Raw genomic sequence first — 17,721 nt, 5'->3', positions numbered from 1 at the left:
CGCCCCCATTCAACATACGTTCTTTAATTAAAGACAACTCAATAAGTACATTTCTAGAGTTTAGGCAGGGAACCTTTAAAAAAAACACATTGACAACATGGGATGGAAATAATTTCCTCTCTGAAACAAGGTTTCCAGATTTATCCACCTTGGTGTGGATGTGGCCTTAGTGACTGTTTACTTACTCACTTGGCTTACTAACAGGCCCTGGAGCACTCATCCAATGAATGTTGTGACTTTGTCCCTGTGGCTTTGGGATCCCATAAGATTTGTTTTTTAAAAAGGGTAGCACTTGTATTGAGGAGAACACCACCCCCATCAGGAGTGAGAGAGATTGTCATTAGTTCATGTCGCCTGCTGAGTGACGCAACACAGACTAAACCTTTAACTGCAAACATGAAAGAGGGGTCAATTAGGGGAGTTATTCTGTCCAAACAGTGGGTGCATAAAATAAGAAGAAACCCAGCGAGAAAGTCACTTTGCGGGAAATGTAATGGTTTGTCCCGGTGACTCACGGAGAACAAGGACCCATAAAGTGAGTCACAAACACTTATTGACTCACAATTGAAATTGACTCAGCCTCTAAGGACCCTGAGAGGGAAACTACTGCTGCAAGCCAGTGTTGCATAGTAATTCGGTTGAAAGCTGTTATTAAATGAAGACAGGTTTTTTTGTAAATATCATACCAGATCCGTGACACATTTATTGCACGAAAACAGATAGTGATGGTGTAACAGTTCTTTCGTTTGGATCTAAATTGCTAACACAAGCCAGGGGTCAGGAAAAGGATTTAAAGGCAATTTATTCTAAGACATTTGCAGATGGGATTGGTGGCTCAGCTGGCAGGTTCTCAGAGTCCGATTTGGTTGAGGGAGCGTAATGGTGGAACAGAGCAGAGCGGTGGGTCGGCGCAGCCCATGGGACCTGAGACTGGACCGGGTGTACAAGGAAACTGATATCCAAACAGGCTGTTTGTAGACAGACTGGATGCCAGAGTATGGGATGAGCGAACAGTAGAAAACAAACTTTCCAAAAAGGAGAGAACTTGACGTCTGCACCACACAGGTTACTGAATCGTCTCGAGATCTTAGCGAACTGACTCTTCACACTGCTCGAGCTTAAGAGTAGGAAAATGTCCAGGCCAACGTCTATATGCGTTCTGGAGTTCACGTCTGAAAACGGCTTATGAGACGCAATCCATTTGGGAGAAACTCATTTGAAATAGGAAAATCTCAGCACAAAGTCCACTTACCTGCTTTTTCTTAAGCTTTCGGACATATCTCATAATTTTCCTCAGCAGATGTAGATTTGAATTCCTCTCAAGATATTACTAAAATGTAGAAAAAGACAACATGTTTGTAAAGTATATATAATGAGACAAATGAGAGTTAGTGACCAGCTGGTAAATATGTTGGTGTGTCTAGCCACTACAGAGCCAAATATTTGTCTTGGGAGTTGGTGGAGACCAAAAATAGAGCTGAAAGATAGTGAATATGGGTTTTACATTCACCAGGTGGCCAGAAACATGAGTCCAACAACAAGAACAAAACTCAGGCATTCCTGCTGTTTTATATGCGATTCTCTACATAACATGTCATAGGTTGAATGATTTTATCTGCTTGTGTTTGGTGTTTTCAGGATCTGGAATTTTAAACAGGTCATAAAGTAAAATCATCTTTTCTCAAGTACTCTGAAAACATGAGGTGTTAAAAACCCAAATATGTTCTGCGTCAAAGCAAAACGTCTCGATTTCATTTTGTTTTGCCTCCCTCCTCTGCCTCAGAGCGATGCCTGCCTGCTTCCTCACATGTTCCATATCTCCAATCTGCTCATCTGTAATCTCCTGAGGTTTGCAACATCGCCTTAGACGAGGGGCATCGTGGTGTTGCTCAGCGCTGTCTGATCTTGCGAGCTGTGGACATGTCCGCCCTCTGGCCCACATGTGAAGATAGCTGCTCAGCTCCAGTCCAGATAGTGGCCCCTGAGCTGTGAAACCCCACGCTTGGCAGGATGCGCAGGCTGCTGCGATAACTCACCTGGGTACTGATAGAAGGGAGAGACAATGTCCCAAACAGATTAAAAGCAAAGATGATTGCAAAACAAGATGCATAGTTTTGCTGCAGGGATAAACACGAGATGGAAAAACCCTAAACAAACCAGATGAAAGAGGCAGTTGGAAGTTTTTATCTCGATGCCTTGATTCATTACAGGATTTGCGTGACCATGAGCGCATGCACATGCTTGTCATTTATACAGAATATCAGGGACCATTCATGTTTGGTTTGAAAATCCTGAGCAACTGAAAAAAGAAACACATTCAGATCTGTTTTCCACAGCTCGGCTTCAGAACCACAATGTCGGTGGGACATTTTCAAAACCGCATTCGGACATGATATAAAACACTTGACAAAATGTCAACACTGATAGAAGATGGGAGCAGAGCAGCTGCACGTCTGATCTCAATCTCCTCTCCTCTCTCCTCCCCGCCTGCTCCAGCCTTCGGGAGATGCTCTGTTGTCACGTAAAGGTCTTTACAGTCTGCTGGCAAAAATGTCATTTCCAAAGACCTATCTCCCTCGTCTTGTCAGAGCAGGCAGGAGATAGTCTGGCTAATCTCTGACACCGGGGAGCGTGTGATGTGTTTACCAGTTTTTGGGCAGGACGATGTGTGAATATTTGTGTTTATCTCACTGATAAATTCCAGGTGTTGCGAGTCAGATAGCATCACTGGAGGTTTCTGACGTTCCTCTGTCACGATCAAGTCCAAGTTAGTGTCTACAGAGATTTTGTCAGCTTAAGTGGTAGATACATCTGCTGATATTCCGTATAGTTGTTATTGTGAATTTAAATCAAATTACAAACCTAAACCAACAGTAACTTGATTCTACTGACAAAATATTTGTTCTGAAACCTTTAACCCTGTAGAATAAAAACATCTACTGTAAGTTCTAGATTTTACAATAGTTATTAATGCACACTGTGCCTGAACATGTGCATGTAATCATGATCAAACACAAATTATGCACACTGTATATATTGTATACAGACACAAATAGACAGACATGCATAATCTTGGCCTCTGTCTCCTGGTGGCATTCTCTTCCCAGACCTGCCATTCTCCCTCCGGCCACTAGAGGTTTTTTGATAGGATTGGTTGTTAATGACAAAAGTATTGTCAATCAGATCATTCTGATTTATTGTACCTATAACTGAAATCTTTATTTCGAGGTGAAATGCAAAGTGAGCGTACCTGACTTGTGGTTAATTGCACAAGAGCACTTCGGCAAGTACAATAGGTCAAAATTGAACTAGTAAATTAATCTATGACCTGATTTTAATCTGATACTACCCCTGCTGAGTTAAAATCTGAGATAAGCGATAACTTTGAAGTTAAATTAATCTTTGATGCCCAGAACTCTATTTTAGTTGTTACCAATTGGCCAGGAGCTATAGGCCAAGGCACCATCTACTATCCAATGCTCCTAATTTACAAAAACACGTAATATTTTCAGTAGATATCCGAACATTGTTTTTCTTTCTAAGGCTGTTGCACTGAGTTTGCATAATAATTTTACAAGAAACTTTTATCTAGTATTGTTTAACTTCCTGAAAGATTTATATAAAAACTTAATGATTAAAAATGACTCGTGTCTCTTGCCCTTTCTAACCACTTGTAGGACATTGTATTCACAGATCTCTGTAATTAAATGGGTGAGTACAACCTTATTTTTACCCGTAGAAACTCCTCTAAAACTACAAGGTAAGATCCAAGCAGTGCATTATCCCTAAAGTGCTGGTCACATAATGGTTTAACTGTCAGAATGTGTTCATCGTTTTATTATTCATTCCTCAGTTTAATGTTCGCTCACATTAAAAGTGACATCAGTGAGAACACAAACAAATAACACGGAGCACTCTGACATTTGTAATCACACAACATCCTCTTCAGAGTCGTACTCAACCAATCGCTGTGTTGCACTGCAGTCAAATTAGCTTGAGGTCATTCAATGAGTTAAAGGAATATGTCAGCTCCACCCTTGCAGTGTACATGAGTTTTATGGTATTTAACATAACGCACAACATAATCGCACAAGATTGCGTGACATCATTGTCCAGAGGCGTGGGACTTGTAGCTTTGGAGATCGTACAAACTCATGAAGCCGTCCTGACGGGCAAACTCTTCACGGAGGTAAAGCTCACCGCAGGTCTAACCACTGCCGGAAAACTCGACGAGTTACAGTAAAAAGCTTCAGGTTTAATACGTGAATGTTGCCACACACACATGATGTTAGCACGGCTCCTAGGGTGGCTCGAAAAGACTTAGCTAAATCTCATAAAACGGGCAGCCAAATAAACAGCACTGAACCAATGCGTAAACAAACAAACAGATTCCTATTAAGACGGGAATTAAGGAAACTAGCTAAGTGACTGCAGCCTCTGCGGAGGAGAAATCATGCAGCCGACCAGCCTGAGCTCTGAGAGTGTGTCTCTGTGCATCTGAGAGTGTTTATGGACTGGCTCTAAGTGGAAGTCATTATGGGACGTTTGAGTACACTTGTGCTGATAGCAATGGGTTCTGGATCCACCCAAGGCTTCTAACGTAGGTGGTCCGGGCCTGGGTGGAAGATGAGCGACAGAAGGAAGGAGTGGAAGAGAGAGAGAGAGAGAGAGAGATAGAGAGAAAGAGGGAGAGCAGATGTAAAAAGGAAGAGAAAGATCCAGAGAGAGGAGAAAGAGAGAGAACCAGAAAGTTTGGCCTCCACCCTTCCTCGACTATTTGCCTCTGCTGCAGATGTGGTCGTTAGGAAGGGAGGGAAAAAATCTCCATAAAGTTATAATTATCCACATGAATGCAGACCAAATTCTGGAAAACTGCATACACACACACTCAGGCAGGTCACACACTCAATCCCCGCTCATTATACACTGTTTTGCAAAGAATGGTTTCACCCTTGCACATCTTGAAGAAATACAAAAAAAATCCCTTATTTCTATAAAAATTAAGGAATTGTGCATTATATAACAAGTCTTGTCATAAAGGTACAATGGGTTTGGGAGAATTGTTACACACAAAAAGCAGAGAACCTGTAAAAGCTCAGATCCCACATGCCTGGAGGCAAAAGCCAATCTAAAGTTCTTGAGCATTATGAGAAAAACCTGCTGTTTCTGATGTTGCACAGTGGAGGCAGACAGTGTGCAGCACACCACTCCGATGCAAGCAGCGACCATTTCATGAGCCGGTTACAATATGTTTACTATTGCATGCCTACAACTGGTTTGCATCAGCTAAGTTTACTCAACAGTATATTTCACCTCAGGACATTTGAAGAGATAACCAAATAAACCTTTCAAGGCAGGAATATTCCCCCGAGCTGCCAGGTTCAAAGCGAGGCCCTCTGCCGCCCCTGAGCAGCGCGCGGTGGGTGCCTGCACTCAGGGTGGACATGTTTTACTGAGGTCTCACTGGTCACTGAGACGCGGCGGTGTAACGTGGAACAGGAAGTACATTTACCATTGAAAGAAGTGCATGAGGGTGGTGGGATGGAGGGGAGGCAGCAGCAGCAGCAGCCACCCCGGCTTTGACACTTCGCCCAGAAGAGCACACTGAGAATTCAAACATGGTCTCTCAGATGTTCCACTTCCTCTTGTAAATTGCAGGAATTCTTTCATGTTACAAGTGCTTTTGTTTTATGGCCACGGCCCTGGAGAGTGGCTCTGCAGAGCCCCACAGCTCGCAAATTTCTCCACCCGGATGGCCACCGCAGGTTTTTGAGTCCAGTGTGTGTGTGTGCGCGTGTGTGTGTGTGTGTCTGTGTGCGTGTGTGTGTGTGTGTGTGTGTGTGTGTGTGTGTGTGTGTGTGTGTGTGTGTGTGTGTGTGTGTGTGTGTGTGTGTGTGTGTGTGTGTGTGTGTGTGTGTGTGTGTGTGTGTGTGTACTGACTGAGGGCATGAAGGGAAAGAGTGCAGAGGAGGAGGTGAGTGTGTGGGCATATCCCTTCCTCACTAGCCGCCCCATTCATCACTTTGTTATCCCAGCTGCAGACTCGACCGCAGTGTGGTGCATCCCTTTTGAAAAGTCAACATGATAAGAATTCCAGGATTGAAGTGGCACAGCCCACGTTTCCTTGGCACATGAGCGACTTCCTCCTGAGGCTGGTCTGCGTGGCGGACTGGGACCGTAACAGGACTCTTGAGGTCGGCTCAGTCACTCCCCGAGCACATCAGCTCCTGCACGATCATGTCAGTGATAGGGTGTCCTGGCACCCAGACTGTGATGTCATACTGTGACACACAGGAAAAAGGGAAGAACCCTGTCTGGCCTTGGCAAACGGTCGTCTGGGTCCCCAAAACATCTAATTAGGAGAGCGTATACATGCGTCAACGTGACGATAGCCATGAACCACCAGAATGGGCGGAGATGATACCAGCTGGTGGGGCTGCAATCAAAAGAGACAAAAAAATACACAAACCTCTTGAAAAATAAGTGAATGTCAAATATGAAATACCAACTTGTACAGCATCCAAATCCACATCAGGGGAACTTTCTCTAGCATATAAACAACAAGAATCTGCAGCCGTCTCCCACTTTTGGGATTTCCTAAACTTACTGACCTCAGCCATTTTGTGTTTTGGCATCTTTTCCCCGATAGAATCCATCATATGTCCCACAGACGGCTAAGGCCAGACAACTGCCAGATGGCATATCTATTTGCTCCTCTTTAACTCGAGTCTTTACACCAGATAGATAGATGCAGGCCGGCGGAGAGAGGAGCTTTGGCACAGCACGAAAAAGCCTGCGCAGTGAATTTGCTCTCTGAGTTTTTATGCACTGGAGTTCAGAGAAATGGGGGCTTGATTCAGCTCCAGGCTAACAGGTGGGACCGTGTCAAAGGTGATCTCAGGGCAGACTGACATATGGTCCGCTCTCTCTCTCTTGCTATTCTTTTCTCTGTTGGACTCTGCTGTTCGCTCTTGTTTCTTCTTCTGTGTGCCAGTGCACCTGTGCTCAGCAGGGGGAGGTTCAGAAACGAAAGGCATTAACACAGACTTCCAGAAACTCTGCTTTCATGATTGATCTTTCAACCAAGTCATTTGTAAAACTTGTAAAGTACAGCGCGTGTGTGTGTGTGTGTGTGTGTGTGTGTGTGTGTCTGTGAGAGAGAGAGACAGACTTGTGTGATGCGGACATGCTTGTCTTCTTGGCAGTGCATGTAAAAAAGCTGGGCGCTGGAATCCATCCACTGCCAACTACCCAAACACAATAAATCAAAACAGGTGTTTCAATATGTCGACTGCTGTAACATGAAGGCCAGACGCTTGCCAGGCCATTCCTTTCCTCTTCGGTCTCTAAATCAAAAAACCAGAGGACCGGGGATGAAGTTATGATTTCAAAGACGATGCCTTAAATGGCGGCTCCCAGCTCTGATTCTCTCATAAGTTTTAACTACAGAGTGGAAATGCAAAAAGTGAACAGATAAATCGAGAGAGCTCTCGGTGAACGGAGAAGCTACAACAACATTTGACAGCTGGCTGTACTTCTGAAAAAGGCTTGAATCTCTGCAGATCTATTCACCAAACTCACCGAGCAACAAAATCTGCTTGTATTTTTGTGGTTGAATGATGCACAGCGATGACTCATATGATTATTTTTTTCTTCTTCAGACCCAAAAAGCAACACTACAGATTTGTTTTACTGGGGACAGAGACCAATGAATTAAAGGACACAAATGCTGGCCTGGAAAAGTTCGCCTTGTGGGAGGGCCATGGGTGTGAACTGTGACCTCCCAGCTGTGCTGTGTGGAAGTTTACTTATTGAGTTGGATGAATAAGCATGACACAGTCTTTTATATGGAATCATTCTGGGGTTTAAAACATGTCTGCAGTGGTGCATGTCCACGGTGCCTCCTCTGAACTTCATGGAAACAGCACCTCCCAACGAGTTCCTCTGCCTACTCACCTACTTTTACACGACCACTGAAGTTTTATGATCGTATATTTTTGTAGAAAAACAGTTTCCATGTGTCGTCTGCATTATTATACGAGTCACTATCTTACATTTAGCTTTCCCCTTTGAGACTTCACATACATCTACGCATTGACAGATTCCGACTCCTACTGACGTAAACGTGGTGGTGGGGATCAACTCTGAAGATACCAGTTATTTTAAGGTGTTCCTGTTTACTGACAACTCAATTCTGTGTGGTGCTGGATGCCGGAGATGCTGTTTGATGAGGTCCTCGGAGGAATAGAATTTCAAAGTGGTAATTATACTATGTTTTGACGAGGTGTGTTAAAGGTGTCTGAACCTGCAGAGAGTAACCACTTTGACTTTGCTGCTCCTCTTGGCTTTACGGAGCTTTAAAATGGAGTTTCAGCACATAGTTTATCGGTCTGACCCGCAGCTTTACTGTTTTGGTCCATTCTCCTGGCTCTCATAGTGTCATTTCTGGCCATGGCAAGCCAGCTGTTCTCAAAAGCTGTGAAAATCCACTGCACACCAGCTGCTCAGCACCAAAACAGCAGGCAAATAAGAGTTAGAGACCAGCAGGTAAATACGGTGGAGTATATAGCCACCGCAGAGCCAAATATTGGCCTTGGGAGTTGGTGGAGACCAAAAATAGAGCTCAAAGAGTGAATATTGGCTTAACATTCACCAGGTGGCTAGAAACATGACTCCAAATAAATAATAATATTGCTCTGTAACTGCTGGATGTGTAAATAAGCAGCTGTTTAAGTTCATCATATTAAGTCAGTCTTGTCTATGTCATGTTTTATTGTGTTGAAGACATGACAAGCTGTGATTTAGAAATTGTCACCAAACAGCTATTGGGCGTAAGTGTGGCAAGCGATGGCCGACTTGGAGAACTCTGCACTATGATCATGCATTACAGCGTGTCTGCCCACAGCCCTGCAGAAGGAAAACGGCCAACAAATACCCTAGGTCAGATATTTACTGCTCGTCTTGCACAACAATTTATCAACCACTGAGACCTGCTAGCTCAACATTCAACAAGACCTTCTGTTAGATCTAATTTGGAGGTGCTCAGCAGGTGCCTTTCAACAAAGCCTTGTATATTTACTTGTGTTTATGTCAGTTTAACTCTGGTCTTTCTTCCTCGTGTCTTTCAGCCCTCGAGTCTCTTGCCTGCATGGAACACCATACATCATTTTATTTAATTTTCCTTCGTGTTTCACTCTCTTTGTATGATCTGGACTGAATAATGTCCATCTGATGAAAGCTACATAAAACCACTGGAAGCACTAATTTGACATAAAGCGCCAGAACCTGTCAAATTGTTGAGACCTGTTGTCAAAACCTCAGCTGTTGCGTACGTCAGCACAGCACTGATTCATCCTGGAAACTGTCTCATGATCCTTTTGTCCAAGCAACATCCCATACATCTATCCACACATCCAGTCCCATGCTCTGCTCCTCAGCTCTCCTTTGTCTTTTACTTGGGTTTCTCTCCATCCATTGTTTTTCTTGTCCACATGCAAATCTTAGAGCATGTTGTTGGGCACGTTTACACCCACCTTGTTTGGCCCGGACGTTCAGGCCTTCCAGTTTAGTCCGAATCAACGGAAACGCCCTTAACCTTGTTTGACAGGACAGTTTTCCACAACTGATATTCAAACAGTTTTCAGCAAATCTGTAAAATGTTTTACTTCTGCATATGTCTAACTATTATGAAGCTGCCACAGTTACTTATATCTATTATCAGACACAGGTATAATCAGCGCCACTACCCCCCATCTCTCTCTCTTGGTCTCTCAATCCCTCCTTCTTCCACTCATCCCTGATTTGATAGCAGCCTGTGCTTGTAAGAGTTACAGTACCCAGCCCATAATGCACTCCAGACGGCCTGACTTCCTAATGACTGGTTGTGCTCCAAGCCTTTCCGGGCACGGCTGTGGCCGCGAGCCTCACACAAACACACATGCAGACATATACACATGTACACACACACACGTTCACCTCACGTGTTGACCAGTCAAACGGAGTGCCTTCGTCATGGGTCTGTCTTTCAACTTTTGTTATCCTGTCCCCATGTGTTGTACCTGTCCCCTTCAGAGCAAACTCACCACATCGCCCAATAACCGTCATCTGTTTTCTCCGACTTCTCTTACATACTATTAAAGTATCTCGGATGGTAGGCTGCCAACATGTGGCAGGAACTTGTGTGAACCCCAGGCAACATGTGCAGCGTGTACCCAAACATAAAGGACAAATTAATGCGAGTGCCTTGGAAACGTTGTGTCCAATAGAACAGACCATTCTCAGGGATAGCCTGGTCTTCATTAGGATGCTGTTCTTCTTCTACCTTTTCCTGGGTATTGTCAGGATAATAAAAAGAAACGCATTCTCAGTCCTCTCGTTTCTAGATATAACACCACCTCTGCATGGAGTTTGTCCATTACCAAGGCAACATGACTGCTTCTGTTGGTGTGACTCTTCCATTCCTATTTTTGGCTAAAATGTTTTATTGAGCAGTTTCACCCTTTTTCCTCTCTTCCATGTCCCCACAGGGTCCAGTCCGGACATTTTCTTGAAACTTTCCAGCGGGGCTGTTTGTGAGAACGCAAATGTCCGAGTCAGTTGCTCCATTGACATTTTACCGAACTTAACACAGACAATTTCCTGCTGTCTTCTTCATATGTGAATAACGAACTCTGGAAAATGTCCGGACCCAATTTTCCAGAGATTTTTTAAGTTCTTGTCTGAAATCAATAAGAGTCACAAGGTTATAACCAAAGACAAGTACACATCGAAGAACAAAATGTTGGTCCACTGGATAGAGCCTGAGGTCTTATTCTCCTAAAACTCCTAATAATACAAATGCATGTTGCCTGATGTGTTTGCTTGCCTATCACCAGCTTAGTTTCTGGTTGAAATGCTTAGTGAACAAGTTTTTTCCACACAGGGAGAGGTAATAATATCTGAAGTATATAATCAGTATTCACTTACACAGCCGGGCCGTCCCCTAGGGCACATGGCTGCAGGCTTTGCTGCCATATGTTAATGATCTCACTCTCGAATGCCCCAGCGTCCACAGCTAAATGTATACAGTTGTGTATGTTCATGCCAAGAGCAACAAACAGCCTCTTGACAATCACTCGCAAAGGAGGGAGTGTCAGGGTTTATTCATGCTTAGGCCTAAATCTGGGGGAAAGAACTGGCTTATTTTCTTTCTGCACTAGCTTGGATGTTCAAATACACACACAGATTCACCGGTGGTGGATACAGTGCTGCTCCATTATTTGAAAATCCATCTTGGATTAGAAAAAGTCTGGCTGCATAAGATATTATAATAATAATGGTCTTGCCACATGTTGATGAATTTGTTGTTTCAGTGACAGTTTCTCTCTGATATTAATGATGTAACAGAATCTCTTCTTTCTTAAATTGACTTAATTCAAAAAACATACAAACGTATAATATGTAATTTTGGCCGCTAGGGGTCTCTCAACTAAAAAGATGACAAAAGACCAATTCCCTCATTTGACGTGAACATGGAAGAGGATGAATTGTAACAATAGTGGAAAGTACAGATGTTTGCCGATACCTGAAAATGATCTGGAAATAAATCTATTTAAGTAAAGATACATGTACAATGTACTCAAGTAGACTAACCAAGTAGATGTACTTTGTTCCATCCCACCACTGCCCTTTATGTCCAGGTGGCTCAGGACCTGTTGAGGGCTCCCGCTCGTCCACTAAAATGAGCAGTGTTGCTTTTGGCCAAAACAAAAACCTCTAACCCTCGTAACCCAGATCTTTTATCGTAGATATGCGAGTGATGCTGGGTGGCCTCCCCACACCAATATACAGTGCTGGGCTCCCACCTGAGGAAGCAAGTTGTTTTACTGTCTCCAGATTGACGCATAGACACACACACACACACACACACACACACACACACACACAAAGGGCAGGTTGTGCTGTTGCATCCTGCCACCAGAGGGTGCAGACAATGTGCCCCCATCACCCCCTGGCTTCAGCCCGAGATTCCACCAGGGACTAAAGAAAGAGCCTCCGGAGGTCGGATCGGCAAAATGAGCCAACGAGACAACAATGATCTGTGTCAGGAAACACACATTCATCTTCCTCTCACACACAATCACATGTTCAAAGATATGACTCTATACTGTATATCTGTGTGAAGATGTGCTGGAAGATATGATCCTTTTCAAACAAGCTCTTCCTGTTTTTCTTTTTCTCGCTGTTTTTTTCTCTCTTGCTATCTCACACACACATGTTCACAGACAAATAACACACGCAAACACACACACACACACACACACACACACAAGTTTACAGAGAATATATTTAACACAAAATCGTGTGGTTGATACTAGTGTATATATAGGATAGTAGGATATTAAATGGCATATTTTACAAGTGATATAAGTTCAGTTGCAAGTTATTCATTTATTTCATTAAAGCTGAACGTATTTGCCCTTCTGTCCTATTAAGCGTCTTTTTCCAATTATCTCCTCTCATCACTCTTTCTTAAGGCCTCTGTTCCCTCTTATCTTTTACTCTATAAACTCCCTATTGCAGTGTTCTGTTGCAATCCCAGGCCCATTTCTGTTGACAATTATGTTTGTTTGCCAAAGCTATTCTGTTTAAAAACAGGGTTTTAATGGTCACACATTAATAATAACAAGAAGAAATTGTGCCTGTAACCTTTTTACACAATGTTCTTTACAATGTCACAACCGGGACCTTTAAAATCATATCTGTACTTTCAATACTAATTAAATGACATTCTGCCAAAAGCCTTAAGAGGTCACTTTAAATGAATATGGAAAATTCATGAGAACAGTTACTACAAGGTCAACTGGAAGTACTGTGTGCTTTAGAGCAGACCACGGGTCATTCTAGCTTGTCTTCTGTTGGATTATTTAAAGCTGCATATAAATATAAAAACTTCCACCAGTGCAGTGAGGACAAAAAAAAATGTTAAACCAACACTCTTCACTTTGGAGAGATGAACAATGTTTTGTCTTTTTTATCTCAAGTTTAAATTCTTGCTCCCTTGGTGAAAGAAAATATCCTCCACAATAACTGAAGAAAGTTAATGAGCCGTAGCCAACGCGTCTGACAGGAGGAGCAGCGGTGGCATTAGCTCAAGACTAACAACCGCAATGGCACAAAATAATACTGACCCTGTCTCAGTATGTTTTCAGGGGCCTTTCAGTGTTGAAAGTAGCTTATCTTGTGACTTTTTAACGTAATCTGCTCGAGGTGAATTTCCTCTGTTTAGCCAAGAGGCTTTGCAGAACATTTTTGTGGAAATTAACTCATGGCCTTGGTAAAGGTTCAGGGCTTAGGTGTCAATTGAATCTTGACCATAGATGGACGGCATGTTTCCACTTCCTCCTGTTGTTAAAACAAATTTTGAAAAGCCAAATTTTTCCGGATACAGGTGCCGCCATTTTGGGCTTTAAACATCATCTAGAGCCACAGTCTGCGCAGTATGATTGGGATGTGGAGCCTCAGGTTTAGGTCGATACATTCGCTTGAACAATCGCGATACAGTCCCGTGACATTTCACCCCATTTTTAAAGCATCAAATAATAAATTAAAACCAAACCTAATAAAGAGAAATGAACACTTGAGCAGACATCAGTGTGATAAGAAATACTTGAAATGACAGAAACCATACTTTGACGTTAGTTTGGTCCCATGTCCCATCTGATAAAATGGAGGAAGCGGGATTATTGACCTATACTGCAGCCAGCCACCAGGGGGGGATTAAGAGTATTTGGCTTCACTTTTGGTAGCTAGTATGTCGTCCATGATTATATACAGTCGATGATCCTGGCCAACACTGCCAGGAAGGCAATTCCCCTGAAAATGGGTTTCAGGACCGTGTAGATATCTGTGACTTATGCCCATGAGATTTGAATAACCTGCAACAGAAACTTCCCAAAACTTCCCAGACTCAGTTGTGCGACGTGGTCCCTGGTATTTGATTTGCCCCGTGTTCCTGTTTTGATGTTTTTCACACAGTGTACACTCTTTCTGTGACATTTCCAACATTTGTTTCACATTTGACTGTCTGTGAACCGTGCGAACATCTGCTCATTGCCTGAGAGAAAGTTTGTGAGCACCGATGTGTCAGCAGCTCTGAATTTTCACCCCCCCGAGTACAGTCATGCAAAACACACACGTATAATTACAGACACAGGAACACGTTACCGTTGCACATTACTCCTGCCCTGCAGCACGTACGCACACTCTTGCATACGCAGGAACGTTCACACACATGCATGCAGCCACACACACACACACCGTCTCTTTGCACATAAGTCTGCAAAGCCACGAGAGACACGTCCTAAGACAACAACACCGACCCATTCCAGTGGTCCCCTCCACCGTCGAATCTTGATAACCTCTGAGGCCCTTGTTAGCTCAGAGCAGAACCAGACAGCCACTTTGAACACACACACACACATGCATGCATGCACACACCACAAATATCCCACCCCCAGCGTCCCTAACTGTGGCTGACACATCAAAGGGCCGTGTCCGAGGAGGGAAGTCGGGGAGGGTCTGGGGAATCATGGGAGACAAAGGAAGCGATTAAGAGATAAGGATCAGTCTAAGATATGACATTTCATCCTGGGCAGATCCGGTAGACACACTCCATTCAGGGAAGGGTATATAGCAACGGAAGGGGAGGAGGGAGAGATGGAGGAGGGTAGGAGCTGCGGGGGTCTCTCTGTTCCAGCCCGCCTTGCACCTTTTTCCCACTTCTTTGCGGTGACAAACCCCCACCGCCCCCCCCCCCAAAAAATGGAGTCCGTTAACTTTGCATCCTCCAGTCCAAGTCCCCTCCCTGCAGGGTAGGACGACGTCAAAGCCGAGGCATGCGTTAGACAAACGTACGACAAACAGACATAATTCAGGCACGAGAATCTGTACCTCTCCGTTATGCTATGTGGTCGTATATTCTCCTCAGCGTCTCTGCCAAAGCAACGAAGGTTCCTCATTTTTATTTGCTCTTAAATAGTATTTAGCGACACAAAAGAAGCGAATGCGAAAAAACGTCTTCATTGTGGGCCTAATTGCCTCGGGGTCGCGTTACCTCTCCGGTTTCACGTTGTTGCTTTCAAACTGTAGCCCGCAGGCCCGAGGCACAATCCACCTGCCTCTCAGAGAGCCGCACAAAGGGTCAGCGTATGAACACAGAGGGAGTCTGTTAGCAAATAAACACTGAGATCTAACTCCGGCCGCTTCTCCAGCCAAACACCAGCTCTCTCCTCTCAGATATTTATGCACCTGAATGGGAGACGCAGCCGGTAGCCGCAAACGGCTTCTGTAACTAACCCCGGGCAAAACAATGAGCTGTCACCAGACGACACCAAACTGTATATCAGCTATTATCGCGCTGAAAGACAAATTGCTTTGTCATCGGGGAGGGAGCCGGAGAATGAGATTGAGCAGTTGTACACAAACAGCTTTGTCTAATTACAGGAGGCTTTTTAACAATGTCTCCGTTTGCCAGGAGCCTCAGAGCAGGATTGTTAAACGAACTAAGTGATACTCGCTCCGCTCACTGTCTTTAATTTCCTGCCATATGTGTAAATAAAGACAAGGGTGTAAAAAACAATATGTGGCCATTTATCTTGCCACTTTTAATTTTACTACAGGCCAGGAAACAAACTGCCTGCAGGGCAATGTCCATTCAGAATTATCGAACTGCTGCTTCCATATGTTTCCTTTTATTCTCAAGTTTGTACATTTGAGTGGATTGATTTCTGTGAATTTCTGTCTCATGAAAAAGTGTTTAAACTTTAGATGAGCTGATTCCAAACCCACAAATTTATTACATCCGCCACACCTATGTTTTCGCTCCTGACTGTTTGTTGGTTGGTTGGTTTTTTTGCTTGTTTGTAAGCAAGATTACACAATAACAACAGATTTCCACAAACCTTGGTAGAAGGATGTGGTATGAGTTAGGGAAGAACTCAATAAACTTTGGTGCAGATCGGAATCAGGGGTGAATCCAGGACAATTTCTTTTTCTTTTTTTAATGTTGTGAGAGAGTATTTTTCAACATTTTCACCATTTTCCCAGGAAAAATTAATCAATCTTGATGAAAAAGAGGCAAATTTTGGGAACTGATATCTATGAGTGCTGCTGCTTGATTGAATTTAAGCGGACTGCTGGGCGTTGGTGGAGGTATGCGCTCGACTGAGTGACATTCTAGTTTAAATATCTAAGATTTCCTCAACTGTTTTAAAACTGTTGCCAAGGTGTTAAAAAGTAGTTACACCCATACAGGCTGATTGCTGGTCAATAATCCAACAAGCTAATATTTAATAAACATGTCAAATTATAAAATACATCAAAAATTCAGGTGGTATAAAATAAAAACTCACTCAGAATGAAAGTGCAAAGTCAATAATACAACACAAATAGCAAATATCTCAAAAATAGCAAAAACATTTTCATAAAAAGTTTCTAAACCTGTACCAAACACAAAAAGGTGAGAAAAACAACTCCCCTCATACTGTATGATAGATAATGAACTAAATTAATGAACAATAAGCTTTACCATAAACACATGTTTTATTTATTATTGCTTCAGACCTTGTATCAATATGAGGAGCAATTAAGTAACGGCACTAAAAGGAATCAGAAGTTGGCACCTGCTTTGTGTTTAGAAAAGAAACAGTTCAGCAGTAGTAAAAAAAATGCTGCCTTATAATAAAAACAATGTTGTAAAAGGATCTGAGCTCTGTTGAGGAGAAGTGTTTTCAGGGAGTTGGTGCCGGCACACCTGTTCGGTGGGAGCTGTGAGGCAGGGGCTCTAAATACAGGCCAGAGGAGCATCAGGGGGCCGGGCCGTCCAGCAGCCATCTTTTCATTAGCCGTATCTAATGAAACTGCACAGGGCCCGAGGAAGAAAGGCCTACTGCAGGGACACCCTGCCCTGCCCGAAATTACACCAGAGACTCGCCCACAAAAGAAGCATTCCGTCCACACAGCGACAGTGGCACTTGACACCAAATTTTAAACCCGCAGGTTGTTTCGCCGACAAGTGGAAATTTCCACTGCGATCCCTCTCCCAGTCGGAGAGGCTTGGTGAGAGAAACGACTGTCGGGGGGGGTTTTAATCACACAGTGAGTGAGCGAGTAACCCCCCACTACATACTCACACACCCTGTGCCCCCGACCCTCCATTCTGGGACTCTTTGTTTGGGAACAGTTGTCAAGATGGAAATATCTGATACTCTTTCTAATCACTCAGGCAGCAATTACTGTTATTAAGCTTTCTTTGAGAGGCCTTCATTGTTTTTCTTCTAACACCACTGACAGACACCAGGGGTGTTAACAGCCTGAACGCAGCGAGCAACTGCACATTTGTGACTGTGCACATGTACTTAAATGTGCATGTGAAGGCAAGCACACACACTTTACACTGTGAGTTAAAGAAAGCTGACATAGGGCGATAATGACCAAATCCCTAACAACTGTCACTCAAAATCACAGTTTACTTGTTTAGGTTGGCAACAACAAAGTCACATGAAGAAGCAATGGAGGGCCGCACATAAAAGTATTTATTATCAACTAATCACCTATAGGCTGTGTAGTTACAATATAGTTCAAATGAAATCTTAGTTTGGATGTTTTCAGACATCAATCAATCAGTCAAACTTTATTTGTACAGCACCTTTCATACAGGCTAGTGCAGTTCAAAGTGCTTCA

Source organism: Hippoglossus hippoglossus, chromosome 22 (assembly GCF_009819705.1).
Source record: "Hippoglossus hippoglossus isolate fHipHip1 chromosome 22, fHipHip1.pri, whole genome shotgun sequence".
Classification (NCBI taxonomy): Eukaryota; Metazoa; Chordata; class Actinopteri; order Pleuronectiformes; family Pleuronectidae; genus Hippoglossus; species Hippoglossus hippoglossus.
The sequence above is the reverse complement of the archived record's forward strand: the minus strand, read 5'-3'. Positions refer to the sequence as shown.